This window comes from Nuphar pumila, chromosome 3 (genome assembly GCF_984573655.1).
Source record: "Nuphar pumila chromosome 3, dmNupPumi1.hap1.1, whole genome shotgun sequence".
NCBI lineage: Eukaryota > Viridiplantae > Streptophyta > Magnoliopsida > Nymphaeales > Nymphaeaceae > Nuphar > Nuphar pumila.
Genome location: NC_143251.1, coordinates 29,746,657 through 29,756,367, shown reverse-complemented (window position 1 = coordinate 29,756,367; position 9,711 = coordinate 29,746,657).

Sequence of the window (9,711 nt, the reverse complement as noted above, 5' to 3'; positions counted from 1 at the left end):
CCTTCTACATCGTAATTGCTCCTGTGCGTATTGAGATCCATTTGGATCTTGGATCGTGGATGGACTCTTGTCGAGTCTTCGTCAAATTCCTTAAGAATCAGCCTCGTTCTAATCTATCCCGACTAGGCTGTTCTAAAGGTACCAACTTTTAAAACTAGTCCATTGTCCTGGTGTCATAATTGTTTCTCGACCTCCTATGCACAAAAAATTACAAACTTAGGTTCATTGGAAAGAGAAAAACATATCCTACAATTCTTGTGTTGCCACCTTTGGCTGGTTAAGCTCGTAACTAGGTCAAAACAACCCTAGACTGAATCCTGTTAGAACCTACTTTACATATTTTTAACTTTCGTGTGTGAAATTCTAATTGGATCTTGGAACGTGGATCGACCTGCTACCAGATCCACATCAATTGACTTTTGACTGTTAAGGGCGAGCTATTACTGATTTGAGGTGCCTTGTTATATTGGCCATCCAATTCAAGTCTACCTAGGGAACTAAATGCATATTGAATTGGTATAAAATCATATATGTATATTGTTATCATTAACACTTGGTAACAATATCAAGTACATATAAAAAGAATTGTTTATGTTAGTGCTTAGTGGGTAACTAAGCGGTGGTTTATCACACCTACTAGAAGGGAGCAATATTTTGGTTATATATATGAAATCAAGATATGCATATTCAAAATTCAATTCTCTCAATCTTCCATTCGTGTGTTAAGCATGTCAATGCCAATTCAATATGAAAATGTTGATCTAATTCAAACAGGACAGATGGTTCATCAATTATGATCGAATTTAGGCTGATTGAACTGTTCGAGTGGTAGCGTGACTGAACTGGGCATCTACATCTCTCAACGCCTAATTTTTTTCCCTTGAAACTCATCAGACCCAGCCCACTTAAGGATTGGTCTAGCCTGTTTCCAAGATGGTTCAAAACTGATCCACAAGTGGATCAGTTCTATGAACCTTCTCACTACCGATATCGAGAAGGATCCGATTAACACACCTACCTGACTCCCATACGAGTACATGGGATATCAAGATTGTAAAACTAAAAAAATAAAACCATTGATCAGTCCCAACATAGCCACTGACTAATCTGAATCCTGTTAGGCTCACACTCGCATGACTGATCCATGTATGAATCAGTTCATGCAGTCGGGTCCACTATCCGAGCAACCCCAATCCCGTACCCGAGCAAGGTCGTCTTATATATATATAGGTCCAGATCAGTCCATATTCTATTTGGGACTGACCTGGAACCTGTCACAGGCTCATTCCCATGACTGACCCTTGGGTCAGTCTCGGTATCAGTTTCGCAGGCTGATCCAACTTATATACCTCCAAAACATCCCGTATTTTTTTTTTAAAACCCTTCTCTTTTTATGTCCAGAATTCGAATTTACATGGGACAAATCTGGCTAGCATCATGGTTGAACTAGATTAGGTCTGATATTGAGTTTACCCAGACTGTTTTTGGGGAAAACCATATTTTCATACAGAAATAAAGGTTTTTCTCAAAAATCGATTTCAATGCTCATTAAATCTAAACCGATATCAGTTTCAGCTATGTAAGGGCTGATATACGGGTTTAATAACGAGTTTTTACCTAGAGTATGCTCTTGCATATGGATCCCAATTGTGATCGTTGCAAAATTTTACTTTTGCAAGTTCACTTGACCTTTTAAATTTTTTTTTGAAAAACTCGTCTCTGTTTTTGAAAAATGCGGAAAAAATTGAAAAATGAGATCCGTCTATCGGTACGAGGTTCAACCACTCCTGACACTTTTACCAGAGGTAATTGAACCAAGGATTAAACTGTATGCCGTGCTTTGCTTTAAATGCCTAAGTAATTATTCTAAGTCCTAAAATGCAGAAAAGAAATCATACATGTGACTTTTAAATTTTTTCAAGGAAAATCACGATGCATGCTTTGGAAATTGTTTTGGCTTAAAATTGCCATGAAGTATTTTAAAATTGAATTTTCAATTATTTCAAAAATTGCTTTAAAAGTATACTTTAGAAAATTGCTTGAAATATCTTAAAATTGACTTGAAATGATTTCAAAATCGATTCAAAATTACTTTGAAAATATTTGAAAATTTGATTGAAATGATTTCAAAATTACTTTGAAAATATTTGAAAATTAGATTGACAAGTTTGAATTCAAATTCTATTCTCAAATTCAAAATTCAAAGTTTATTCCAAATTTTTAATTTCTAAATTCATTCTTATGTTCCAGTTTCAACTTCAATTTCAAGTTCTAACTTTAAATTTCAATTTCCAATTCCTAAATTCAATCTTGAATTCCAAATTCAAAGCCTGATTTCAATTAGAATTTAATTCCAAATCCTAGGTTCAAAATTTTCAATTTCAAAATTCTATTTCACTCTCAAAATTCTGATTTATCAATTTCAAAACTCTAAATCCAGTCTTTATTTTTCAAATCTCACTCTTTTCCAAAATTCATTTTTTATTTCAAATCCACCTCCAATTCAATATTGTATGTTCCATTAACATACTCATTGACATATTCCTGTGTATTTCATTGATATACTGATGAGTATTTCATTGATGTTATGATACATATTTTCATTGATATACTGTTATATATCCCCTTGATATGAGGACATATATTTCATTGGTATGCTGCTGTACATTTCGTCGATAAGATGCTATATATCTCATTGATGTGAGGATATACATTTCACAGATATACTGCTGATATGATGATATATATTTTATCGACATGCCGCTGAGCATTTCATTAATGGGATGCTGTGTATTCCATTGACATGCTGCCAAGTGTCCTATCAACTGGTTGTTGTGCATTCCACCAATGTGTTAATCTGTCGCACACCTCATCACTTGCATCCCTGTGCAATACTCTCACCTCCTTCTTCACTGCTGCACCTCTGCACCTTCACCAACACCTTGCCTTTCCTGCACATTACCTGCTCCCTGCGTATCACTACACTTTCATTTTCAACACCTTCCATTTACACCTTCACTCTCACCTCTAGTGGACAACACTTACACACCTCCACCACACTTACATTGCCACCTGATGCACCTTGTCACTCAGCACTTACAACAACACTTTGCTGCACAGTACTCACCTCCTGCATATTGTCTCCACACTTCCCTTTACAACACTTCATCACCCGCAACATCTACAGTGGCACCCATACAACACAAACATCTCCTACACTTCCCACTGCATTTCTATTGTCTAGCACAACATTTCCTTCACTTTCAGCATATCGCCATCTCTCACAGCACTGCTGCATGTCACCATATACTCACTGTGCATCTTCAGCACAATAATTACCTGCTGCACATTCACTTAGGCACTTTGCTGCACCTGTATGCTCACATTCCCCTGCACCTTACACTACTACATTCTCTGCACTCTCCACTTTCATTTCCATCTCTTGTAATACGCACACTCACTGCGCATAATACCCTGCACTTCATTCCTAGCTGCACTCACACTAGCACCTTCACTTCTTCACTTCTACTTGCACTTTCAAACACACATATCCCTTCACAACCCCTCTGTTATGAGTGTTCCCAGCAGTCTGCTGTGTATTCACATCCCCTGCACTTCTACCCTTCACACCGTGCTCCACCTTCTTCACTTGTAGTCCATCACCTACAGTAGCACCTACACATCCACCTTGTTTTGCAACAATTATCCCTATTTTCACTCCTCACATCACCTCACTTGCTGCACTTTCACTATTATGCATTCACTACACCTCTGATTCAGTCCACAACTTTATTTGAGTCCTCTTTAAATCAATCCATCCCACATACCTTTTTCTCACCCATTTCTCATTAGTGTAGTGTATTACATATGCATTCTAATATGCATTTTCTCATTAGTATAGTGCATCATATATGCATTCTAATATACATTTTCTCATTAGTGCAGTGCAGTGCATTACATATGCATTCTAATATATACTTTCTCATTAGTTTAGTATATTACATGTGCATTTAATATACATTTTCTCATTAGCATAAGGCATGCCATATGCATTTTTCATTTAGCATAAGTATAGCATTTTGCATATGCATTTTTCATTAGAATAGGTATAATCATATGCATTTTTGTTTCCAATATAGCATTTTTTTATATTTTGCATTTTGCTTTATGCTAACCCAGTTTTTGCGAAAAAAATATGGAAAATGTTGATTTCCTTTCCTAGATTAAGAACTTGATATTTTAATTTCAATTTAAGACTAATAATTTGATATTAATGAGAATTTCTCATTTTCAGTTTAGAATAGAATGTATGAGCATATATTTCTCATGATTGTCTGTAACATATCATTTTATTTTATTTTTTATTTCAAAAATTCACAATGGTGAAACACAAATGACACATGCACCTTTCTAATAAGAGGTAAATAATTCTAAGTAACTGATTCACATTTATGGCCATAGTCAAAATGTGAATATGTGATCGTTGCAAAAAAAAAATCTTTTTTTTTCCTCTTTCCTTCTTTTCCTTTCTGCCTTTTTTCCTTTTTGAGGAGAAAAAGAAAGAGAAAGAGAGAAGAAAGGAAACTCTTTTGCAAGGTCTCACTTGACCTTTATTTGAAAATGAATGTTTTGAAATTTAACTCGCCTTCATTTTTGAAAATTTTGCGGGAAAGATGGAGAGACGGGATTCGCTCGTCGGTATGAGGTTCAACCATTCCTGGCATCTTTACTAGAGGTAATCGAACCAATGATTGAATCAATGCCTTTTGCCTTGCCTAAATTTGTCTAAGTGATTATTCTAAAACCCTAAATGCATATCGAATCATACTTGTGCTTATGAAAATGCAAAGACGTATGCTTTGAGAAATGCTTCAGAAATCATGGGTTTTTCCAAGTGACTTTAAAATAAGTTTGACAATATCCTTGAAGAAGAGGTTCAAAAGTGGAACTTGATTTGAAAAACTTGAAATTTGAATCTAAACTTAGAATTTGAAATGAATCTGAGATTTTGAAAAGAAAACTTGAAATTCTGAAATTGAAATCATAACTGAAATCAAAGATTGAAATAGATTAAAATTTGAATTGAAGAAGGAAGATTTAAAATTGGAAATGGAATTTGGAAAAGAATGAAATTGGAAAATAAAAGCTGGATTTGGAGTTGGAATTGGGAAATGAAATTTGAAATAGGAATTTAAAGAATGAATTTAGAAATTGGAAATTTATAACTTTAAAATAAACTTTGAATTTGGATTTTGAAATTGAGAATAGAAGTTGAATTTAGACTTGGAATCAAGATTGAATTTGAAAACTGAATTGAATTTGAAAATCTTGAATTGATTTTGAAATTTGTCTTGAAATCAAGATTGAATTTGAAAACTGAATCGAATTTGAAAATCTTAAATTGATTTGAAATTTGTCTTGAAATTAGGATTGAAATTGAAAAATCGATTTAGAAACTTAGAGTCAATCTAAAAATTAGAATTTCAAAATGATCTCAAGTTAGAGCTGAATTGAAAATTAAACTCATAATTTAGATAGAACTTGGAGTTTTTTGGATTTTGAAATGGAAATGAAAAATTTGAAATTTAATATTTGAATTTAAGATGAATTTCAAAGTTTGAACATGAAATTCAGAAAATGTGAAGTTTAGAAAGAAGAATTGAAAGTTGAAAAATGAGAATTTGGAATAAGATTCAAAATCGAGTGGGAAAGGTGAATTTGATCTTGTAAATAGAATTTGAAAAATGATTTTGAATTTAGAAAATGAAAACTGGGTTTTTGAAAGTTTATTTCAAAAATCACTTGAAATTTTGAAGATGATTTGAAATAATTTGAAAATGAATGCAATTCTATCCTAAATGATGAATGCTTTGAAATTTAATTAAAGATTGGAATTTAAAAGCATATTTTATTCTTTAATAGAATTGAAATAAGATTAAATCACAATACATTTATGACTATGGTCACATACATATTATAATCTAATCTATATTTAAATTCTAATAAAGAATAAAATAAATTTTTGTGCCTCGATAGGATTTAAAATAAAATTAACTTTTAATATATCCATGACTATAGCCACAAATATATCTTAAGTTAATTTATATCTCAAATTCTAATAGAGGAATAAAAGAATTAAAAAAAAAATGATGAAAATTAGATGTTATTCCATAAAAGATAAAAATCCTAAGTATTGTTCACACTTTGACTATGGCCATAAATGTGAATCATTTACTTAGGGTTATTTACCTCTTATTAGAAAAGTGCACATGACATTCGTGTTTTACCATTCGTGAATTTTTGAAATAAAGACAAAAATAAAATGAGATGTCACAAGCAATTATGAGAACTATATGCTCATACATTTTATACTAAGCTAAAAAAAAGATAAAAATTCTCATTAATACCTAATTATTAGTCTTGAATTGAAATTGAAATTATAAAATTCCTAATCTAGGAAGAAAGTCTAAATCTTCCATGCCATCCATGCAAAAACGAATTAGCACAAAGCAAAATGCAAGATATAGAAGAGAATGAAAAACATTATGCTGAAAACAAAATGCACATGATTATACCTATTCTAATGAAGAATGCATATGTTATGCATGAGTGCTAATGAGAAAATATATATGAATATATGTATTATTCCTTAGGCTACATGAGAAGGCATATGCATTGATATCATGCCATAGTCAGGATATATGTCAAATATTGAATCAAACTATACATTTTGCAATAAATCAAATACCAGTTTTGAATTAGCATATCAAACTGCCTTATGTCAGATCTGAAAGATGACTTTTTAACCAATGAATCAAAGACTTACAATAAACCATGCTAATCTCACAGCAAGATGTAAATCAGGTTTATTGCGCGGATGATGAGGTGGTAATTCAAGTGAACCACCAGCAGCAAGTCAGTTTCTGCAGACTGATGTTCGTGGCAGCAGTCAAGGGATAAACTAATATTCATGAGGTAAAGTGATGGACAATACAAGTGCAAGGGGAAGTGTGGGAGATGAAGTGCATTGAGGAGTGTAATGAGGTGCAGCAGGTGGTGCTGCAAATGAAGGTGCAACATGGTATAGGAGAGGCACAGGTGCTGCAGGGGTGCCTAAGTGAATATGCTGTTGAATGTGAGTAGCAAATGGCATAGGTGTTGAAGGTTAAGTAGCAGGGAAGTATGAAGATGCTGTGAAGGTGGCAAGTGTGTAGGTGAGCATACAGGTGCAGTGGTATGCTTGTGAAGGAGTGACAGTGAGTATATGGTGACATGCAGCAGTGCTGTGAGAGATGGCGATATGCTGAAAGTGAAGGAAGTGATGTGCTGGACAGTAGAAATGCAATGGGAAGTGTAGGAGATGAAGTGGTGGGTGGAGCAGTGAAGGTGGTGTGCAGGTGCATATGCTGCAGTGGTGTTGCAGGGAGTGAAGCTACAACAGTAGTATAAACAACAGATGATGTGACAGCCATATTTGCAGCAACAATACCAACAAACATTATTTCAAATGTAGCAAAAGCAACGACAATCTGAGCAATTTCAGGTTAGATAATATGGATTTGGCACGCAGTTGAGAAAAAAACGCAGGATCAACCTCAAACTATCTCATGCTTCTGCAAATAAATGCCCATCTTATCAAAACCTAAAGAAGAATATCCTTCCAAATCACCAAAATATTATTAATAACCTATTTTTCTACAGAATTTTGCTCCTTTAGACCTGCAACAGTCTGCCCTCCATGAACTACATTTGCATCAACAAAATGATGCAAAGAATTATGATTTGCACAAACAGCTGTAGTTTACTCACGTGCACAGAAGTGTGTACTTCCATGGAATTTATCACTTTTCATGAGGGAACTCACGGGTAAGCCAAGACCCTGCTCGTCCTCTGTCATATCTTCATAGGATGTAGGATCTTTAAGAACCCTTTTTCCTTTCAGATCTCCTTTAAGAGATTTTACAGACACTTTGGATACACTGTCAAGGTCTGCTTGATTCGAACAATTTTGAATCAAAGAACCCCCTTCAAGCTGAAAACAAGAATCCCCTCCACCCCTGTCACTCTTTTGATCCCATCAATTTAACCAACAGGCTATGACAAGCCTTTACTTGCAGAATTTAATAAGGTGGTAATGCAGCAGCTTGATAGAATGCAATGTGCAAGTGCAGGTGTTGTGTGCAGCAAGGGAGTGAAGTGCAGGTGGTACTGATGAAGGGAGCAGGTAGCTGGGGAATTTCACAAGATGTGTAAGTGATAACAAAGTTAAGGGGAAAGTGCCAGTGTATGTGTAGGAATTTGGAGATATGCCAATAGCTTCCATGTGATAAAAAGTATCTATTGCTTCAACAAAATTTTCAGCTTGGTTATGCCCAGAAATCACAGTTGTCCACAAGAATACATCAGATTCTGGTGTTTGATTCAAGACTTTGATGGCATCTTCTATCACCTCACATTTCAAGTACATATCAACAAGGGCAGTTTTCAAGACTAAATTAAATTCAATTCCCAATAGAAGAGTATAAGAATGAACTAACTTAACATACTCATAACCAAGAAAAAAAAATGATGTTGTTAATAGATTGACAAAAGTGAATTGGTTAGGAGGCATTCCCCACTCTTGCATTTGAAAATACAATCTAAGTGCCCCACTGGGATCCTGCGCTTGGACAAATGTAGCAATCATTGTTGTGCAACTGATTATGTCCTGAAATTGCATCTCCAAGAAAACATCATAGGCCTCCATGAACCTCTCACACTTTGAGTAGAAATCAATCAGTGCACTTCCTAAAACCATATTTGAGATGAACCCACATTTTATCACCCAACCATGAATATGTATTCCCTTCTCGAATGTCCCAATAGAAGTGCAAGCACACATAGCAGTAGCAAGTGTGAACTTTTTAGGGATCAAACTAGTTGAAAGCATCAAACAAATCCAACACATTCTCATTCTCTCCATACTTAACGTAAGCAGATATCATTCCAGTCCATGAAACTATATCCCTTTGAGGCATTTCATCAAATCACATACAGAGAGAGAGCAGATTATTTTTTTTTAAAAACACATTATGCTGAAGTCCCAACTTTATCACAAGGCTATGAAAAGTGAAACCCACTCCCAAAGCCCTCGAGTTGCATACTTAAACAACCCATGAACAGTGCTCCTCAAAAACATAACTTGAGTCTCGATGGGCACCTCACTGCAAAAGTTGTGGAGGTTCTAACATTTGAATTCTGGCCTTTTTATTAGAAATGAAAGATGGGTTTTGGTTACTGAGATGGCCACTATAAGAAAGAACGCTTCTAGAATTCTTCTTAATCAATGAAAGAAGATGGTTTGTAGGGAAGATGGGTTGTCGAATGTGATAAACAGATGATACAACGCACAGAGGATACAACGCACGTAAAGTTCTGGATCCGAGATTTTGAGTGAATATTGATGTCTATTTTGAAATCGTTGTAATTTTGAAAAGATTTTTATATGTAAAACATGTGAAAACCAGACATCAAATAATAAAAACCGGTTCTCACTAGTGGATGAGACCGGGTCGAACTCAGGGAACGTGAATATTTCGTATTCAAGCACACAAATCTAAACTATTCTTTATTGCCGAAATGTAAAAATGTAAAATGTGCTAGAAAAATAAGAACAACTAACTATTACAACAAATGAATACCCTTCGCAGAGGGCGTAAAAAGCAATATTTA